Source organism: Bubalus kerabau, chromosome 4 (genome assembly GCF_029407905.1).
Source record: "Bubalus kerabau isolate K-KA32 ecotype Philippines breed swamp buffalo chromosome 4, PCC_UOA_SB_1v2, whole genome shotgun sequence".
NCBI classification, from domain to species: domain Eukaryota; kingdom Metazoa; phylum Chordata; class Mammalia; order Artiodactyla; family Bovidae; genus Bubalus; species Bubalus kerabau.
The window spans coordinates 123,760,155-123,782,643 of record NC_073627.1 but is presented as its reverse complement, the minus strand read 5'-3'; the positions used below and the strand labels follow the sequence as shown (position 1 = coordinate 123,782,643).

Sequence of the window (22,489 nt, the reverse complement as noted above, 5' to 3'; positions counted from 1 at the left end):
CCTGTGTTCTGTTATTCAGATTCCCTGTATCCTGTCATCTTTTCCCTTTAATTTAAGTCAGTCTTTGGGCATAATGCAGATTAATTTCTTGGGTTAAATTTTTAGAATTAGATCTACTGGGTGAACAAATAGAGTATTCTGAGGTTCTTCTTTTCTGCTGCTAAATTGCTGCTCTGCATCAGAAGTATGAATCACCCTTGTCACTAGTAGTGTGGGAGAATATTTGTTTTGCTGTATTCTTTCCAGAATTTGATTGTCATTAAGCAAATTCTTCTGTAAGTTTGAAAGAAGAAATGTGATATGTTATTTTCCTTCATATGTTTTCTTACTACAGATGAAGTTGCACCGTTTTTCAGGTTATTTGCCACCTGTGTTTCTTTGTGAACTGCTGTTGAGCATGATATACTCTGAAAGAGAGCGAAGGACATACTGCCCTACAATGATGTCACCTCGTATTGAGAAGTGAGCATACGTTTAAAGTACCACACAACTTTACAAACTTGTTTTCATTCTTTCCTTTTCCTCCCCAACTTTTCCTGCTTTCTGTTAGTCTATTAAATCACTTCTCTGTGTTTGCCTGTGGAGGTCCTAGAATTCAGTGTGCTGAGAAACTCATGACAGAATTCAGTACCCACTCTATTTTCAGTCTAGATCCAAAAGGAAACAAACCTCTTAAGTTCATCAGAAAGCATATGAACTGAATCTGCAAGTTTCACTTTGCTCATATCTTACTGTACAGTGGAGATAATACATCTCTATATTAATAATTTTGCTCATTAGGAAATAGACATGGAGGCCCAGAAACTGAGGACCAAGGCTGAAATTTACCTTGATTTTCTTTGGTTTCATATACATTTTGCCTAGGTGGTAGTTAATACTTCAGTTTACCTTGCATGGTCTATCTTGAGCATGGAAAATCATGCTCATGTCAGACAGGTTGACTGAGACTGCCTTTTCTTTCATTGTCAGGCTTTCAAAGGTTGCTCTGAGGAATTACACATAAACCTCCCCTTTCCTGAAAAGCCAGCATTGAATCTGTCTTACATTACCTGAAAGAGGGCTGAATTCCTGAGAGCATTTTTCACTGTGTGAATAAACTCCTTTTCACGCATGACCAGGAGAATTTTATGCAGAGACTAGAGAGATGAAAGTTTAAAGATTTGGTAGAAGTAAGGGTGAGGAAAAGGGAGCAGCTGGAGCCAAATTATAAGTAGCGAGTGAGTGAAGTGAAAGTTGCTCAGTCGTGTCTGACTCTTTGCAACCCCATTGACTACACAGTCCATGGAATTCTCCAGGCCAGAATACTGAAGTGGGTAGCTTTGCCCTTCTCCAGGGGATCTTCCCAACCCAGGGATCTAACCCAGGTCTCCCGCACTGCAGGCGGATTCCTTACCAGTTGAGCCACAAGAGAAGCCCAAGAATATTGGAATGGGTAGCCTATCCCTTCTCCTGGGGATCTTCTCTACCCAGGAATTGAACTGGGAATCAAACTGGGGTCTCCTGCATTGCAGGCAGATTCTTTACCAATTGAGCTATCAGGGAAGCCCATTTAAGTAGAGAGTTATTTAAATAAGAGACAGTAAATTCACAGACCTCTGCCTGAATTAGGGTTATAACTATTTTCAGACAGCAAGATTTCCATTTTTAACATTTTTTATTGTTGTAAAATATGCATAACATAAAATTTACCACTGTGAACATTTTTAAGTGTGGCGGAATTAAGTGCATTCATACTATTGTGCAGCCATCACCACCATTCATGTCTAGAAGTTTTTTTGTGTGATGCAAAACTGAAACTGAAACAGTAACTCCCAATTCCCCACCCCCTCAAGCCCTTGTAAGCTACCATTCCAATTTCTGTGTCTGTATCATTGACTGCTTTAGGTATCTCATGTAAGTGGCATCATACAGTGTTATTTTTGTGATGCCTTATTTCAATTAGCATAAAGTCCTCAGGGTTCATCGATGCTGTAGCATATGTCAGAATTTCCTTCTTTTTTATGACTGAATAATATTGCTCTTTGCTTAATTCAGTCTTCTGTCAGTGAACACCTTGATTTCTTCCATGTTTTAGCTATTATGAATGATGCTGCTATGAATATGGGTGTACAAATATTAGTATCTCTTTGAGAGTCTGCTTTCAAGTTTGGATATATATACTAAGAAGTGGAATCACTAGATCATATTTTCAGTTTTTTAAGAAACTGTCATACTGGTTTCCACAGCAGCTGTCTCATTTTACGTTCCTATCAACCATGTCCAAGGGTTTCAATTTCTCTACATTTGTTATTTCTGTTTATCTTCTTAAAGTAGATATCCTAATAGTTGCGAGGTGGTATCTCACTGTGGTTTTGATATGATTTTCCTAATGATCAGTTATTTGAACATTTTTTCATGCATGTGCTTATTTTCCATTCATATATCTTCTTTAGAGAAATGTCTATTCAAGCCCTTTGCCCATTTTTGAATTCAATTCTTTTTTTTTTTTTTTGCTGATGACTTTAGGAGTTCTCTATATACTCTGGTTATTAATCTCTTCTCAGGTATATGAAAATATGTTTTCTCATTCTTTGGGTTACTTTTTTACTCTGATAATACCCTCTGAATGCAAAAAATTAAAAAATTTCATGAAGTCCAATTTGTCTGTTTTTTCTTGTGTTGCCTATGCCTTTGATATCATATTCAAATATTTTTTCTTAAATTCAGTGTTCTGAAGCATCCGACTTAAGCCTTCTTCTAAGTGTTTTAGTTCTTATGTTTAGGTACTTGATCCATTTTGAGTTAACTTCTGTATTTGGGGTTATGTGAACTTCAACTTCATACTTTTGCATGCAGATATTCAGTTTTTACAGCACCACTTGCTAAAAAGGGGCTTCCCTGATAGCTCAGTTGATAAAGAATCTGCCTGCAATGAGGGAGACCTGGGTTCAACCCCTGGGTTGGGAAGATACCCTGGAGAAGGGAAGGGTTACCCACTCCAATATTCTGGGCTGGAGAATTACATGGACTGTAGTCCATGGGTTCACAAAGAGTTGGACATCACTGAGCGACTTTCACTTTCACTTGTTAAAAAGATTGTCTTTTCCTGCATTGGATGACTTTGGCACCCTTGAGAAAAATAGTTTGCACATATATGCAAATGTTTGTTTCTGGGACTAGTTGTAAGCAGTTAGTGATCTTTTAGTTAAAAACTTCTGTGTGTACCCTCGTGTCACAAAAGAGCAAAAGAGCTGTTTGCAGATTTATAAGCTATCAATTATTAATATTTCTCTAGTGTTTGAAGTTGTCTGATATATTTTTTATTCTGCCATGTAAACTGAAATGGTCGCTAGATTTCTTAGTGTTAAAAATAATCAGTTTCAATAAATGCTGGAGAGGGTGTGGAGAAAAAGGAACCCTCTTACACTGTTGGTGGGAATGCAAACTAGTACAGCCACTATGGAGAACAGTGTGGAGATTCCTTAAAAAACTGGAAATAGAACTGCCTTATGACCCAGCAATCCCACCGCTGGGCATATACACTGAGGAAACCAGAATTGAAAGAGACACGTGTACCCCAATGTTCATCGCAGCACTGTTTATAATAGCCAGGACATGGAAGCAACCTAGATGTCCATCGGCAGACAAATAGATAAGAAAGCTGTGGTACATACACACAATAGAATATTACTCAGCTATTAAAAAGAATGCATTTGAATCAGTTCTAATGAGGTAGATGAAACTGGAGCCTATTATTCAGAGTGAAGTAAGTCAGAAAGAAAAACACCAATACAGTATATTAACACACATTTATAGAATTTAGAAAGATGGTAACGATGACTCTATATGCGAGACAGCAAAAGAGACACAGATGTAAAGAACAGACTTTTGGACTCTGTGGGAGAAGGCGAGGGTGGGATGATTTGAGAGAATAGCATCATATGTGATATAGATCGCCAGACCAAGTTCGATGCATGAGACAGGGTGCTCAGGGCTGGTGCACTGGGATGACTCTGAGTGATGGGGTGGGGAGGGAGGTTGGAAGGAGGGTCAGGATGGGGAACACATGTACACCCATGGCTGAGTCATGTGAATGTATGGCAAAAACCAGCACAATGTTTTAAAGTAATTGCTGCTGCTGCTAAGTTGCTTCAGTCATGTCTGACTCTGTGAGACCCCATAAACAGCAGCCCAGCAGGCTCCCCTGTCTCTGGGATTCTCCAGGCAAGAACACTGGAGTGGATTGCCATTTTCTTCTCCAATGCATGAAAGGGAAAAGTGAAAGTGAAGTCGTTCAGTCGTGTCCGACTCTTTGTGACCCCATGGACTGCAGCCTAGTGGGCTCCTCCATCCATGGGATTTTCCTGGCAAGAGTACTGGAATGGGTTGCCATTGCCTCCTCCAATTAAAATAAATTAAAAAAAATCCTAAAAATAAAATCAGTTTCCTTAAAAAGTCAATATCTTATTCTTTTCTCATTGCAGGATATTTGCTGTATATTCCATCATAATATGTGATATAAAGATATGTTTGACATGATTTCTGGAAAAGTTGTTTTCATTATCCAGAAAAGAATTGGTGTTTACAACTTGAGAATGAGTTTCCTTCTCTTGGCTTCAGTCTATGAATTTCTCTGAATGTGTGTACTGTGTGAGTGCATGCATGTGTCACATGTGAGTGAAACAGGCACATGTAATTAAGGTAACACAGTCATCTGGCTGTGGAGAAATACACACGAGCCCATTCCCTAAGTAACAGAAGCTTATGCACTTAAATGCCAAAATTTGGGATATGTAAAGGCATTTATTTTCTCAAATGTATCACACTTGATTTGAATTTCTTTAATTGAAATATTAAACTCTAAGCATTACTCTTTGGGGGTACATTTCAGCATTTTCTTTAAGTGCTTTTATTCCCTTAATAAAGTACTTCCCCCCCTCCTCAATTTTCCTTTTGTCTTTGAATTTTTTCAAGTATTTGTATTTGAATTTTTTAAAATGTTCTTCTGATGTCTTCTTTGCTCAGGTTCTAAAAGACTATTTTTCCCTGGGAGGTATCAGCTGCTAATGGTGCCCATTTCTTCTTCTAATTTGTTGCATTTACTATGCTGTGGGCAAGGTTAGAATTGTGTATAAAACAAAAGTAAGCCTCCTTCTCCAAGAGAGGAGAAAGAGTTCTCTTAAAAATTTGAAGGCTTTGGTCTTTGAAATATGTGTTTTATGAGATTATATGACTCCTGTTACCGTAGTATTGGTTGAATTCTGAATGATCTAGGCTGGAATTGCTTGTGTGCTTAAATTTGATTTATTAATTAAAGGATCTTCAATTACCATTAGGAAGAATTTACTGGTTAACTGCAGTTTGTACAAGTTGCCAGATATTACTTTGCTATGCATTCTGCTAAATACTCAATGTGAAGAGATGTTCTATTTTCAGTCATCAGGTGTTAGCCTGCCTAGTTTGCCTCCTCTTACAGAAGGTTACTGCTCAAAGTGGTATTGAAAGTTGTACTTCAGGGGTGTTGGTAAGCAAATTGTTCATCCCTTTTATTTATAATTGCCCACATTTCAAAGTATTCTATATCAGTACCTTGGAAATTCTGCTTTTAATCCTTTGCAGATGTCTGCTGTGAAGACTAGTACCACTATTAGGATTCATTGACTGGCTGTGACAGGGTTTTTTTCTTCATTTTTTTTTTTTTAACTCAAAAGAAACACGTCTTTTATGTTAACCCTCATATTTACTCTTCATACCACCTTTTCTTCCTTTGTGTATATTCAAGTATCTGTATAGTATCATTTCCCTTCAGTCTTAAGTTCTTCCTTTGATATTGTAGCAAATTTTATCAGATGCCATTTTCCCCAAAATGCTTTTATTTACTATCTTTTCTGAAAGATGATTTCACTGGATAAAGAATTTTTGGTTGGCAGTTTTTATTACCTTTCATCATTTTAAAGATGTAATTCCATTGTTGTCTGATTTCCATCATACCTAATGAGAAGACTTAGAAAATTCATATCATTGTCATCTATATGAAGTATCATTTTTCTCTGGCTGCTTTCAGGAATTTCTTCTTTACCTTCAGTTTTCAGCAGTTTGACTAAGATGTGTGTAGGAATGGATTGACTCAGCAGGCCTAGGCTGCTCAAACCCCACACATTCCTATTTTCAGAATTGGTCCTTGGCTAGTTTCTGTGAGATAAACTCTGAAACCTTAAAATGCTCTGCCTATTAAGAATGTTTTGGCATGCCTGAGGCCTTGAGCCACATGGAATTAGTTTGATCTAATAGTTTGTGTTAATGGTATTATTTGTGGTGAGTTCTTGGTTTTGTTCTGGGAGGCTGGAATCTGAGTAGCTGAGATCAGATGTGCAGATTCTGCTGGCCTACTTGAATGCCCTCCAATAAAAGCTCTGAACACCAACCAAGGTTCTGGTGAGTTTCCCTGGTTGGCAGCACTCTGCATGTGTTGTCACACATGATTTCTGGGAGTAGGTGTGTGCCTGTGCTGACTCTATTGGGAGGGACATTTGTGTGTGTTTTCTCCTGGACTTCCCCCAATGTGTCTTTTTCCATGAGTATGACAAATTTTCTGAGTCCATGACGAGCCTGAGGGTGGTCTGGAGAACTCAGAACACAGTAGGCGCCTGAAGTGGGATTTGGTACAATTATCCCTCATCCACTAAAATATGGAGAAGGATTTGTTTGGCAAAAGAAACAATGAGAAATTTTTGATGGTTTGATAGCTATCAAGTCATCCATCATATGAGGCAGCAGCTGCACTGCAATTAGCTACTGAGGGTAAAAGTTACGCATGAAATTTAGAAATGATCAACTCAAATACTGAGGAATTGGCTTACTGCAAACTTAAGGAAATGCAGAATAATGAGAATAAGGTAAACACTCTCTGATTTTTAATATTCTGTCTAGGTCTGTCATGTGAAATGCTGGGCTGGATGAAGCACAAGCTAGAATTGAGATTACAGGGAGAAATATCAATAACCTCAGATATGCAGTTGATACCACCCTTATGGCAGAAAGTGAAGAGGAACTGAAGAGCCCCTTGTGATGAAAGTGAAAAAGCTGGCTTAAAATTCAACATTCAGAGAACTAAGATCATGGCATCTGGTCTCATCACTTCATGGCAAATAGATGGGGAAAAAATGGAAACAGTGAGAGACTTTATTTTGGGGGGCTCGAAAATCACTGCAGATGGTGACTGCAGCCATGAAATTAAAAGTCTCTTGCTCCTTGGAAGAAAAGCTATGACTAACCTAGACAACATATTAAAAAGCAGAGACATTACTTTGCAAACAAAGGTCTGTCTAGTCAAAGCTATGGTTTTTCCAGGAGTCATGTATGGATGTATGTATGGAGTGTTGGACTATAAAGAAAACTGAGTGCTGAAGAATTGATGCTTTTGAACTATGGTGTTGGAGAAGACTGTTGAGAGTTCCTTGGACTGTGAGGAGATCCAACCAGTCCATCCTAAAGGAAATCAGTCCTGAATAGTCACTGGAAGGACTGATGCTGAAGCTGGAGCTCCAGGACTTTGGCCACCTGATGGGAAGAACTGATTCATTGGAAAAGACCCTGATGCTGGGAACGATAGAAGGCAGCAGGAGAAGGGGATGACAGAGGATGAAATGGTTGGATGGCATCACCAACTCGATGGACTTGAGTTTGATGAAGTTTTGGGAGTTGGTGATGGACAGGGAGGCCTGGCGTGCTGCAGTCCATGGGGTCCCAAAGAATCGGACACGACTGAGCGACTAAACTGAACTAAAGGTTTGCCATAGCTTTTTTCCAAGGAGCAAGCGTCTTTTAATTTCATGGCTGCAGTCACCATCTGCAGTAATTTTGGAGCCCAAGAAAATAAAGTTTGTCACTGTTTCCCCATCTATTTGCCATGAAGTGATGGGGCCCAATGCCATGAACTTAGTTCTCTGAATGCTGAGTTTTAAAACCAACTTGTTCAGTCTCCTCTTTCACTTTCATCAAGAGGCTCTTCAGTTCCTCTTCGTTTTCTGCCATAAGGGTGGTGTCATCTGCATATCTAAGGTTATTGATATTTCTTCCAGCAATCTTAATTCTAGTTTGTGCTTCATCCTGCCCAGCATTTTGCATGCTGTACCCTGCATATAAGTTAAATAAGCAGGGTGACAATATACAGCCTTGACATACTCCTTCTCCAATGTGGAAACAGTCTGTTGTTCCATGTCCAGTTCTAGCAGTTGCTTCTTAACCTGCATACAGATTTCTCAGGAGGCAGATCAGGTGGTCTGATATTTCCATCTCTTGAAGAATTTTCTGCAGTTTGTTGTGATCCACACAGTCAAAGGCTTTGGCGTAGTCAATAAAGCAGAAGTAGATGTTTTTCTTGGAGAAGGCAATGGCACCCCACTCCAGTACTCTTGCTTGGAAAATCCCATGGACAGAGGAGCCTGGTAGGCTGCAGTCCATGGGGTCACTAAGAGTCAGACACGACTGAGCGACTTCACTTTGACTTTTCACTTTCATGCATTGGAGAAGGAAATGGCAACCCACTCCAGTGTTCTTGCCTGGAGAATCCCAGGGATGGCTGAGCCTGGCGGGCTGCCATCTATGGGGTCGCACAGAGTTGGACATGACTGAAGTGACTTAGCAGTGGCAGCAGTAGCAGCAGATGTTTTTCTGGAACTCTTTTGCATCTGATGATCCAACAGATGTTGGCAATTTGATCTCTGGTTCCTCTGCCTTTTCTAAATCCAGCTTGAACACCTGGAAGTTCTCAGTTCATGTACTGTTGAAGCGTCACTTGGAGAATTTTGAGCATTACTTTGCTAGCATATGAGATAGTACAATTTTACAGTAGTTTGAACATTCTTTGGCTTTGTCTTTCTTTGGGATTGGAGTGGAAACTGACCTTTTCCAGTCCAGTGGCCACTGCTAAATTTTCCAAATTTGCTGGCATATTGAGTGCAACACTTTAAGAGCATCATCTTTCAGGATTTGTAATAGCTCAGGTGGAGTTCCTTCATGTCCACTAGCTTTGTTCATAGTGATGCTGCCTAAGGCCCATTTGACTTTGCATTCCAGGATGTCTGGCTGTAGGATGACACCATGGTGGTTATCTGAGTCATTAGGATCCTTTTTTGTCTAGTTCTTCTGTGTATTCTTACCACTTCTTCTTAATATCTTCTGTTTCTGTTAGGTCATACCATTTCTGTCCTTTATTATGCCCATATTTGCATGAAGTGTTCCTTTGGTATCTCTAACTTTCTAATTTTCTTGAAGAGATCTCTAGTTTTTCCCATTCTAATGTTCCATTCTAAAAATAGGATACAATGTGTGTAATCTTCTGTTGCTGCTGCCGCTGCTAAGTTGCTTCAGTCATGTCCGACTCTGTGCGACCCCATAGACAGCAGCCCACCAGGCTCTGCCATCCCTGGGATTCTCCAGGCAAGAACACTGGAGTGGGTTGCCATTGCCTTCTCCATTGTGTGAAAGTGAAAAGTGAAAGTGAAGTCACTCAGTCGTGTCCGACTCTTCGTAACCCCATGGACTGCAGCCTACCAGGCTCCTCCATCCATGGGATTTTCTAGGCAACAGTACTGGAGTGGCTTGCCATTGCCTTCTCTGAATCTTGTGTTAGGCAAACATTTCTTAACCTGAACATAAAAAATACAAACTATAAAATTAAAGTGGGTGAATTATGCTTTATCAAAAATATAAGCTTTTGTTCTTCAAAAAACTCTTAATAAAAATAAAATGTCAAGGCATTGGCTGAAAGAAAATATTGCAAAACGTACATCTGGTAATATCTTACATCCAGAGTATATAAAGAAGTGTTACAACTCCATAGAAAAAAGAAAGATTAGTGAAAAAAAATCACTGGGGCAAAAATTTGCTGACATTTCATGGTCAATAAATATATGAAAAGGATGCTCAGCATCATGAATGATTAAGAAAATGCAAGTAAAAAATGCAATGAGATACCTCTGTACACCTACCAGACTGGCTTTTATCTATAAGACTGAGAGTGCCAAGTGTTGGTTCAGTTCAGTTCAGTCGCTCAGTCGTGTCCAACTCTTTGCAACTCCATGAATTGTCACAGCACACAACTGTCCATCATCAACTCCCAGAGTTCACTCAAACTCATGTCCATCAAGTTGGTGATGCCATCCAGCCATCTCATCCTCTGTCGTCCCCCTCTCCTCCTGCCCCCAATCCCTCCCAGCATCAGGGTCTTTTCCAATGAGTCAACTCCTCGCATGAGATGGCCAAAGTATTAGAGTTTCAGCTTCAGCATCAATCCTTCCAATGAACACCCAGGACTGATCTCCTTTAGGATGGACTGGTTGGATCTCCTTGCAGTCCAAGGGACTCTCAGAAGTCTTTTCCAAAACCACAGTTCAAAAGCATCAATCTTCTTTTCTCAGCTTTCTTCACAGTGTTGGTAGGAAAGTGTAATAAGGTCATACACTCCTGGTGGGAATGAAAAATGATACAATTGATTTGGAAAACAGTGTGACAGTTTCTTATAAAGTTAAAAATATACTGGGTGCCTGGTCCTCAGTCACTCAGTCTGACTCTTTCGTGACCTCAATTGACTGTAGCCCACCAGGCTCCTCTGTGAGATTTTCCTGGCAAGAATACTGGAGTAGGTTGGTGTTCCTCCTCCAGGGGATCTTCCTGACCCAGGGATCGAACCTGGGTGTCCTGCACTGGCAGGTGGATTCTTTACCATTGACCCACCTGGGAATCCCCTAAAGTTAAACATGTGTGTGTGTGTGTGTGTGTGTGTGTGTGTGTATCAGTGTGCTTAGTCACTCAATCCTGTCTGACTCTTTGCAGCCCCATGGACTGTATCCCACCAGGCTCCTCAGTCCATGGGATTCTCCAGGCAAGAATACTACAGTGGGTTGTCATGGCCTCCTCTAGGGGATCTTTCCCACACACGGATGGATCTTCTGTCTCCTGGGTCTCCTGCATTGCAGGCAGATTCTTTACCACTAGCACTACCTGGGAAGCCAAAGTTAAACATCAGTTCAGTTCAGTTCAGTTCAGTTGCTCAGTCATGTCCGACTCTTTGAGACCCCATGAATCGCAGCACGCCAGGCCTCCCTGTCCATCACCAACTCCTGTTCACTCAGACTCACGTCCATTGAGTCAGTGATGCCATCCAGTCATCTCATCCTCTGTCGTCCCCTTCTTCTCCTGCCCCCAACCCCTCCCAGCATCAGAGTCTTTTTGGGATTTCTTTGGAAGGAATGATGCTAAAGCTGAAACTCCAGAACTTTGGTCACCTCATACAAAGAGTTGACTCATTGGAAAAGTTAAACATATGATCCAGCAACTCTTCTAGATTTTTACCCTAAAGAGAAACATACATCTGTCCGAAAAACCAAGTCAGAAATGCTCAGAGCAGTTTTATTTATAATAGTTCCAAACTGGGAATAAATCAGATTGTCATCAAAAGGCACATGGATAAACAAATTGTGATATAACCAGATAATCAAAGCTACTCATTAAAGAAAAGGAATAAACTAACACAATATGGATAAAGCACACATGCATTTTGCCAAGTGAAGGAGGCCAGTCATAAAGGGATACATGCTATATGAATCCATTTGTATGAACTTTGAGGAAGGGTAAAACTAGAGTGGTAGCAATCAGGTCTGTTTACTGCAAAGGAGTAAAGTGTGGGTAGAATGAAGGAAATCATGATTGTTTCATTCCATGCTTGTGATGTTGCTACAGATTTGCCAAAACTCATTGAAATTTGTATTTCAAATTGGTGAGTTTTACTGTACACAAATTATGCTTCAACAAAGCTGACAAAAATTGAGCCACCCTTACTGGGAAAATTTTTTTCAGGAAGCAAAAAGTAATCTTTTACTTATTTTGCCTTTCTTTTCACTGACATTAATGCCTGTATTACATCTTATTCATTACATTTTGTTGAAGTCTAGCATTCACCAAAAGTGAAGAGGAGCATATTAATAAACAGAAATACTCTTTGGGAGGATGGTGTAAGCATCTATTGGTAGAATGAAGTGACAGGAAGAGTAAATAATAATCAGTCATAATCTAATTAATTGCTAAGTGTTAGAAAGCAATGTGAAAAGCTCCATGGAGATGAGGACAGCTCCTTTGGCTGAAAAGTGCTTAAATACCTCTTGAATCCCAGGTGTGAAAAGAAAGAGGAAGAAGGGGGAAAAAAAATCCATCTGCAAAGCTGTCAGACACTTTGGGTTTTTGGCTCTTAGAAAGAAAGGTCACTGCTGCCTTTTCCAAAATGCTAACAGTAATCTTTCTTAGGCAGCGGGAGTAGTTCTGTTATCAGCTGAGCAAGCACCATTTTCAATGATTGACGAGGTTTCCACCTCCAGATTTATTCCATAACCATGCTTAACAACTTGGGGCTTGCAATCTCCTGCTCACAATGAGGATTCAACAAAGCTCACGGAGGCAGAATCCCTGCATGGGCTTCATGTGGCACACACTCCTTCTCACTGCATTCCGCTTTGGAATGTTCTGCTTAGCCAGGCAGGCTGCTGAGGGCAGTGAGAACTTTGGATTTATGCATATGTTCAGCATGGCCCAGATGCTGCTCAGCCCTTTACATGGCAGCCTGCAACAAGTCTAGTGAGAGTGGACGATTTCACCTGAAAGTGAATATGAGGAGGAAGGTTGAAAGTCTGTTTTGTTAGAAATGTCAGCAATTAACGTGCTTCTGTCAGCTGGTAATGGGGTGCTTCAAAGGACTTCATCTCTAAGCCATGAGCTCATATTGCAAGAGCAGGAATCAATCAGGTCCAGGAGTGTGCAACTCAGAAAGGCCCATGCTTGGCTGAATGTTCTACTATTATCATCTTGAAATTATTGATGATTTTCTGTTTGAATTTGTGTTTTGATAAGAGACAGTGGGGCACCTGTGATACATCCAGTATGTGTATCTGACATTGTTGTTGCCCCATTCATGTGTAATGTACACAATGCCACATGAGCACAGAATTCCAGTGGATCCTCAATGCATGGGAGTCAAGGGAGACTTACAGAGAGTACAAAGTAAGTGTGTTATGTCTAAGATGGAATGGGAGGGTCCATAGACAGTCCTGAGAGGCCATGCTTTTCTTTTTGAAGCATGCTCTTCAAGCTTCAAAAGTAGCGAGAAGGCAATAGGTTTTTTTTTTTTTTTTTAAGTTTTTTTAAAAAGATCTTAAAACAATTATTTATTTATTTGGCTGCACCAGGTCGAGGCACATAGGATCTTCAATCTTTATTGTGGCAATGCAGGGTCCTTTTAGTTGTGGCATGCAAATTCTTAATTGCGGCATGTGGGATCTAGTTCCCTGGTCAGGGATTGAACTGGGGCCCCCTACATTGGGAGCGTGGAGTCTTAGCCACTGGACTACCAGGGAAGTTCCAAGGCAATGGCATTCTAAGAATGAGCAAGAACCAAGGAATCCTATGCTTTCTTGTGTACAGTCACTTACACTGAAAATGATGGGGAAAAAGGAACAATAGGGAAACTCTTATTTTTCACTCTTCATCAATTATTATTCATCGGTAGATGAAGATAGAGCATGTTGGTAGAATCCATAAATACAAAAGTGGAAGTGAAAATAATTGAGTTACTTTTGTTCATTGTTCCATTTGTTTTGGTAAGAATGAAATGCATATGCATGTATAAGTTGCAAAATACAAACTGTGTAATTTTGGTGATTTTGCTTATGAATTAAATGCTTTTATACCTGCATATAAAACTAGCCTTGTACAGTATAAAGATAAATGGTGAATTTTATTCTAATAATTAAAATTTTTAATTTTTCTTTACTTGGAATTATATTAAAAAGCAAATGAAAACACTATGATGAGTAGAGAAAGAGAGTTGCAGAAAAAAAGAAAAAGCTTCCTATTTTAGTACTTTAGTGGTACTTTTTTTCTGCTTTGGAACAAGGGGCCCCACATTTTTTCTCTGAGCTGTGCCCCACAGATTATGTAGTCAAGGTCCTGCTCTAAAAACTAGTTTCTCTCCCAAGTGAAATTCATTAGTGCTATTTTGTATGTCAAGTATTTGGCTGTTAAAGGCAGCCATCCACTTTATTAATTTTGTGTCTTTTACTACTCAGCCTTCTAACATAGGCTGAACAATCAAATAGATTTCTTCTATTTTAGGTAAGATTGTGTTCTTTGATTTAGTGCATCAAGTAATCTATAAGCTTGTCGTAAAATACCTACTATATGCCACTTACTTGGTTATAAAAACTTTAAGTTGAGGGAACAGATACTTACATGGTAAAATGATATGTGCTATCTACTATAGACAAGAAAATACATAGATAAGAGCGATGTAACTGTGTCTTGCCAGGCAAGAGGACACACTTGACTTTACTGAGCTGGTATTATTTCCTTCCTCAGTTGAAGGAAGAGTTTTTACAGGTAGTTGAATTAATGGCAGGACATTCCAGGCCAAGGAATATTTTATTCCCATAACTAAGTTAATTGCAATGTATTCTGCTTTTGTGCTTTAGAATTCGTTGTTTGCATCCTTTTTTAAATTTTTCTGAGTTTAAAATTGTGAATATACTGACATATTTTTAGAGACTTTTTGTATAAGGGTGGGGTAAATGTACTTGTACATTTCTTCTTATCTCTTTGTATCTCTATCTCACTCATCATAGTTTAGAAAAAGTGTTGTTTTTTTGAAAAATAATCTGGAACATTTTGCCTTCTTCTTTACCATCACCAGTGAAAGAATGTGTATAAAAGTTGTGATGTAGTAGGGGGAGAAAAATAAATCACTCATGAGTCCTGGAGAAATTCACTCAGGGCATGCATGGCTCTATGAGTAACACAAACAACAAAATGAGGGACTAGGGTTACAACTCAAGATTTGCTTAGCACCTAGGGTGCTTTTGGACTTTGATGCGATGATGATATGCCAGTGTATCAACTGGGAGCAGTATCCCATAGGAATTAAGGAATGCATCTGAAATTTCTTTTAAATCTACTGTAATAATGTTTGTGGTAACTGAAAGTCTTTCTTAACCTTTGGGGGTGGGTGGAACATGCTGGAGATCAGTTAGTGTTTTCACTAAATGGGAAGATAGGTGCTGACATGCAGAGCAATATAATTTTATTTTCTGTGCCATGTCTATGTTCCCTGTGATTACAAGAGAATTATGAAAGTGGAGTGGAGAAATCCATCAGGAGTGTGGTGTGGCTGAAGGGCAGTAGTAGAAACAATAGTTTCAGGTTCTCATTTTTTGCTGCTCCTTCTCCATCAATTCAAGTAACTATGAGCCTGGCCCTCCCTTCTCACTTGGGGAAGAAGTACTGGCCACAGAGCAGGAATCAATGCTCACCGCTAAAGAATGGGAAATGAAAATCTGCCTGGAGCTCTGGTGGCTAAAGGTTATAGTTAAACCATGTTTACCTATAAACCTATCCATGTTGGAGGCCAAGGTATGTGCTTTGAGAGATTGTTTTCCTCCAGAGATAAATGTCTTGTAGATACTTACTCCCATCCTGACACTCTCTAAAGAGCCTTTTATAAATGATGTTCTCACTTGCCTTTGTTTGGCTTTTAGCAGCAGGAAGCCAAGAAAAGGCCCAACTCTGGTTCTGAGGACCCTGGGGAAGAGTTGCAAAAATAACACCTGCAGATGTAGAAGGCTGTTCGGTGACCCCCGGTGTGCAGAAGGTCATGAAGAAATTATGAGATTAGAGGATCGGAAAGAGTGACAGCAGCTGCCTTTCAGCAGCTTTCTGCTGGTGCCTTGAGAAAGATTCAACTCCAGCAGACTTATTTAGGGCCTGGGAAAATACTGCAAAGTGAAGAAAGAGCTAGAAATGCTAGTTGCCCTCCTTCGGGTGAGAATAGAGATTTGAGCTTGCCTCAGGATGTTGTGAAGTGGAATGACAGAGCAAGTCATGTTAAAGGAGTAAAAGAACACACTTTTCTGTTGTGCATTTTCATAGGATAAAAGAATGGTTCATCTAAATATTGAGAACATTTTAGATAATTTATAGAGAGTATTAGTAAAGCCAGGGAAGTTTGCAACCCAAACTAAATCTCCAGGTCTTAATAGTAAGCAAAGAATACAATGAAGAAGTTATAAATGAAGATTCAGCTATCAGGAATAAGTTCAGTTGCTCAGTCATGTCTGACTCTGCAACGCCCTGGACTGCAGCACACCATGCTTGCCTGTCCATCACCAACTCTCAGAGCTTGCTCAAACTCATGTCCATTGAATTAGTGATGCTATCAACCATCTCTTCCTCTGTCATCCCCTTCTCCTCCTGCCTTTTATCTTTCTGAGCATCAGGGTCTTTTCCAATGAGTCAGTTCTTCCCATCAGGTGGCCAGAGTCCTGGAGCTTCAGCTTCAGCATCAGTCCTTCCAATGAATATTCAGGACTAATTTCCTTTAGGACAGACTGGTTGGATCTCCTTGCAGTCCAAGAAACTCTCAAGAGTCTTCTCCAACACCACAATTCAAAAGCATCAATTCTTCTGTGCTCAGCTTTCTTCACAGTCCAACTCTCATATCTACACATGACTACTGGACAAACAATAGCCTTGATGAGATGGACCTTTATTGGCAAAGTAATGTCTCTGCTTTTTAATATGCTGTCTAGGTTGGTCATAACTTTCCTTTCAAGGAGTGTCTTTTAATTTCATGGCTGCAGTCACCATCTGCAGTGATTTTGGAGCCCAAGAAAATAAAGTCTCTCACTGTTTCTATTGTTTCCCCATCTATTTGTCATGAAATAATGGGACCAGATGCCATGATCTTAGTCTTCTGAATGTTGAGTTTCAAGCCAACTTTTTCACTCTCCTCTATCACTGTCTTCAAGAGGCCCTTTATATTCTCTTCGCTTTCTGCTATAAGGGTGGTGTCATCTGCGTATCTGAGGTTATGGCAATCTTGATTCCAGCTTGTGCTACATCCAGCCCAGAATTTCGCATGATGTATTCTGCATAGAAGTTAAATAAGCAGGGTGACAATATACAGCCTTGACATACTCCTTTCCTGGTTTGGAACCAGGCCATTGTTCCATGTCCGATTCTAGCTGTTGCTTCTTGACCTGCATACAGATTTCTCAGGAGGCAGGTATGGTGGTCTGGTATCCCCATCTCTTGAAAAACTTTCCACGTTTTTTTTGTGATCCATGTAGTCAAGGGCTTTGGCATAGTCAATAAAGCAGAAGTAGATGTCTTTCTGGAACTCTCTTTTTTCAATGATCCAACGGATGTTGGCAATTTGATCCCTGGTTCCTCTGAATTTTCTAAATCCAGCTTGAACATCTGGAAGTTCACAGTTCACATTGTTGAAGCCTGGCTTGGAGAATTTTGAGCATTACTCTGCAAGCCTGTGAGATGAGTGCCTTACTGGCTTCTTTAAAAAGAATTATAGCAGCTTTTAGTTTAAAATTGCATCAGGCTAACAGTCCCTTATATGCCTCTTTTAACTTTCTGCTGAACTGCCATTGAAGACAGGGAGACCAAAGTTCTTAATACCACCAAAATTGGAAATTTCAACATATTTCTATAATCTTGGCAGTTATGATTATTGGAAGTGTTTAAAGATATACTTAATAAAATTTCCCCTAGCTTTATTGAAATATAATTGACTATAACATTGAATAAGTTCAGGTTGTACAACATGACTATTTGAGACATATATATATGTATGTATGTATATATATATATGTATATATAGTGAAATGATTACTGAATAAGATTAGTTAACATATCCATCACTTCATATAATTATGTTTCTTGTTGTTGTGAGAACTTTAAGATATGCTTTCTTAGCAACTTTGTGTACTGTTGGTGGGAATTTATATTTGTGCAGCCACTATGGAAAACAGTTTGGAGGTTAAGAAATTAAAAGTTAAGACTGTCATACAATTTAGCAATCCCCTTTCTGATACCTTTTATCAAAAAGACAAGAGATAACTGTGCCGTGCTGGCCATTTATTTCTTCAGTGGTGAAAGCTGCTGGGGTGGTCTGCAGAGCAGGTTGCTGGGAACTGTCTCTGTTCCCACTGTATGGTTAATACTGGCAGCTCCTGTTCACCCCCTTGTTTCTTTGTATCTTGCATCTCAACTTGTCTGGACTCTGGGAGGCATGAAACTGAGGTGAGTCCTTCCTGTGGTGCCTCACAAGGCTTGGGAAGCTGGTCACTCACCCTGTTCTCTCCTTCCCTGTGAGGAGAACGCCTTCTAGTTATGGGTTCCCACTTGATGCTGAGGGCTTCCCAGGTGGTGCAAGTAGTAAAGAACCTGCCTGCCAATGCAAAAGACATAAGAGACATGGGTTCACGCCCTGGGTTGGGAAGATCCCCTGCAGAAGGGCATGGCAACTAACTCCAGTGTTTTTGCCTGGAGAATCCTGTGGACAGAGGAGCCTGGCAGTCCATGGGGTCAAAGAGAATCAGACATGACTGAAGCGACTTAGCCCACACACAATTGATGCTTTGATGCTGAGCAGAGCAAGCCCGGGCAATGGAATAATGCAGTCAAGTGAAGCTGTCTTCTCTTTTGGTGTGGTTATTCTCAGGTTTAGTCTTGTACTGTGCTGCTTTCCTTTCCTAAGTGGACTCCTGAGCTCTCCCTGAGCTATCCTTTGTTCATGGATAGTTATCCAGTTGTTGATTTTGTAGGGGGATGTTTGCTGGGGTCTTCTACTTCACCATCCTGGTGGTGTCCATTTTATGAGCTTTTCAAGAGTCCAGTCCTCTGACAGTAGATTCTTTGATCTGTCGCTGGCTAGCCTCAGTTCAGAAGTGCCTAGTTCTCAGCAACCAAATCAATGCAGAGATCAGCTTATTACTCCTGGGTTGCTGCTATTTTATGTAAATGCAATTCCCTTATCCTTTCTTTCTCATGTTCTACCAAGAGAATTTCTCTCAGTTTAGGGAGCACAACTCCAAAACAAAATCCAAACACATCAGCTGGAGAAGGTAAGGAGAGAGTAACTCAGGATACAGGATTGTATCCTGGGAGGGGTGGTCAGTGAGTGCCATGAAGCATGGGAGGATCCCTGCTAGTATTTCATCTGTTTATAATGTTAGAGGATAGGCTGGGTGAGTTGGAAAAGATCTCATATTAGTCTACAAGAGCCACAGTCAGAAGGAGAAAATGTTGTTGAATTATTTATACCACTTCATATGATTTTTTAATATCTTCTTTTTACTGGGGAGTGGTGTCTGTAACACCAGTTTGGGGCTATAGGTTTGCTTATAGCTAAAGGGTGCTTTTAGTGGACAGTGCTAGAAAAAAAAAAATATGTGTATTCAAGTGCACACATATATGCGTATAATAAAAAAACAAAACCAAGATTTTATACTGATACCTCAACTGCTGTCCTATGGGGATCCTTGTCTTCTCTTGCTCAATATTCCTGTCTTTACTGTGAGAATTGGGATTCTCAACAATATCAATATATTTGTTCATTTGTTCAATCCTGTAATATGCCCAAAGTAGTATTGGAATTTTGATATCTGTATTAGCAAAAAATAAACCTTACTAATAATTGTTTACTATATATTTTTGTGTTTTTTTCCCTTAGACAAAGAGTATATAGTCAAATTATATTGTTTAGAAGTACTTGGGTAGATTTTCTCCCCTTCATTTGAAATACAGATGTGTTTATTTCTCTTGGCATTCAGTTTTAGAGTTCCTCCCATTTTTTGTTTTAAATTTAGTTTTTGCATATGCAGAGCACTAATATAATTCCAAGTATACAGTCCTTCCCTTATCCCTCCCACCTATCCCCCTCTCCCTAGGTGATCAAATTCATAAGTTTCTGATTCAAACTTCAAGTTGTGTCTTCTTGCAAATATAAGCAAATACACATATGAATTCTGTAGAAAAGTTAGCGTACTATATATAGTCTTTGTACTTTTTTTTTTAACCTAACAATATGTCATAGAAGTTGTTTTACATCCACTGGGCCAGATAAGCCTCCAAAAGGCAGAGTGAATAACTAAATTTGATTTGTAAGAGAAAATAAGTAGGAGCTGTGAATAACGATATTATAAAGCCATGATTTTCTCAGCTTGAAATTAAGGGAGATAGGAATATGTAGCTAGGGGCACAGTGTGTTTTAAAAGGAAAAAAAAAATCAACAAGAATGATTGACATGAAGACTTAAGCTGATAAAGCTTATACAATTCAAAGAAAAGGAAAGAACCATATGGTTATCCAGGAAGATGATAAAAAGTTATCTTTATAAAAGGAAAATAAGGCTGGCTGAGCATCCTTCAGTGCCAGAAGACAATGAAGCAAGGTCTATAGATTTTGGAAGGGGAAATGCAGGATCAAACAATATTATACCCTACCAAGATGTCATCCTCAAGAAAGGCAACAATGAGATTTTCAAATGTGTGAAAACTCAAAGAATATAGCATACATGGAATTCCTATGAGTCTATTACTTGTTAATAAAATCAACCAAGAGAATAATCAAAACAAAACATGGAAATATGAAAAACATATGAACCTGATTAAATGTATAACTGAAACAAAACAATTTTGAAATTACTGCTGTGCAACAAAATTTAAATGTTACAAATGTTGAAAGAATCTACATCACATAAAATGTTAATTATAATGGACTCACAAAAGTCTCATTGTGGTAATTTTCCTATCTTCATAATGTGAGTCTGTTGATTCTCGTTCACTTTTCAAGTTGGTGAAAAGAAATGGGAATGTGAAAGTGAAGTTTAATAACAGAATATATGCCTTATAAATTTGGGGGAGAGAGTAAGAGGAAGAAAGAGATCATGGTGCTGCTGCTGCTGCTAAGTTGCGTCAGTCGTGTCCGACTCTGTGCGACCCCATAGACTACAGCCCGCCAGGCTTCTCTGTCCCTGGGATTCTCCAGACAAAAACTCTGGAGTGGGCTGCCGTTGCCTTCTCAGGAAAGAGATCATACCAGAGATCAAATAATAAAATTATAGGACACAGCAGAAAAAAAAAAAAAGCCAAATTAAGCCAGAATGCTATTGCAGCAGTGATGAATGGGATAAAAAAATTTTTATCAGCCAAATGTTTTATCATGAGAAAATAGCAAATTAGAAATATTATTATCCTGTATCTCTCATCATATAGCAACCTACGTAGAAATTATAAAATGAATAGCAACAAAAATATCATTACTACTTTGTAATTTATAAAATCTCCTCTGTTTAGTTAGTTTTGGGTAAAATAAAAGAGTTAAATTTAAAAATAAAATTACAAAGTAATAAGAAAATAATCATAATGAAAATAGTACTTTCAAGACCTATGGCATGCAGGCAAAACTTAGATTAGAGAAGAACGGGAAGCCTTTAATATTCATCTTGCTGAACAAAAAATGATACAATAAGGGAATTATGTTCTGCATGAGAAATGAGAAAGTGAACAGCAAATTAAAGCAAATGAAAGTGGAAGGAAGGAAATAATCAAGATGAAAGCAGAAAATAATTTAAAAAGAGAGGAAAAACTCAATTTCAAAATTGATAATCATGAAAAGGAGAAAAATCAATAAAATAAACAGTCCATTAGCTAGCTCAATGAAGAAAACCAGAGAGCACGATATACTAAATCAAAAGGAAAAATGATGACATAATCAGAGATGCAGAAAAAAAAGTATAACTCTATAAGATATGTTTGAGATCCTGGGATGATTTTTTGGGAAAATGGAAACTGCCAAATTGTAGAAAAGGCAAAGATAAACAGATGAGTAACCATGAAAAAAATGATAGAATTATAAACATTTCTTCTCAAACAGCTTTAAGCTTGGAGCATGTGACAAGTGAATTCTTTCAAATAGTTTAAAAGATTGTTCTTGGGAGGTTAGAGAAAACAAGAGAACTTTAAGTTAGATGTTACAGGATGGTAGGAAGAATTGTGAACAAAGACCCAGAGCTTGAATATCCTGAGGTGTCACTGAGGGGCAGTGACTGGATGTCTCGGAGTTTTGTTAGCAATATGAATATCAGTTACACTAATATATGCAGTTTGGTTTCCCTGGGAAACTTCACACCTAGTCACTGGACACTGGAGAGGTCTTGGGTCTCTCTTCAGCTGCAGACAGTCCCTGAAGAGAGACTCATCTGAGAGCTGGCAGCTGCTACTTTCAGCAGCTGGGGAAAAAAAAATGCTTGAATCCCCAGGTGAGAAGTCTCCACAGAACTTCACAGTAGCCATTGCAGTCTACACCTTGCACTGCTTGGATCTACTTTTTTTTTTTTTTTTTTAATGCTAAAACTTTTGGGATAAACTCTTCTGTGATTTTGGTAGACCTCTTTTAGTTTATTTTTTAATTGAAGACTAGAAAAAGGAGTACATCAAGGCTGTATATTGTCACCCTGCTTATTTAACTTATATGCAGAGTACATCATGAGAAATGCTGGGCTGGATGAAGCACAAGCTAGAACCAAGATTGCCGGAAAAAATATCAATAACCTCAGATATGCAGATGACACCACACTTATGGCAGAAACTGAAGAAGAACTAAAGAGCCTCTT

The 22,489-nt window shown here is 39.1% G+C and overlaps 1 long non-coding RNA gene across 8 annotated transcripts in view; it reads left to right on the top strand.

Moving 5' to 3' along the window:
• The window catches only part of LOC129650191 (uncharacterized), a 191,418-nt gene that overhangs the window by 153,822 nt on the left and 15,107 nt on the right, over window positions 1-22,489 (top strand). For 3 of the 8 annotated variants that reach the window (XR_008713669.1, XR_008713671.1, XR_008713673.1), the window contains one exon: window positions 335-462. The exons of the other annotated variants lie outside the window; for them this stretch is intronic. This is a non-coding gene — a long non-coding RNA (uncharacterized LOC129650191). The remainder of the gene's footprint in view (window positions 1-334; window positions 463-22,489) is intronic. 8 annotated transcript variants of the gene reach the window in all.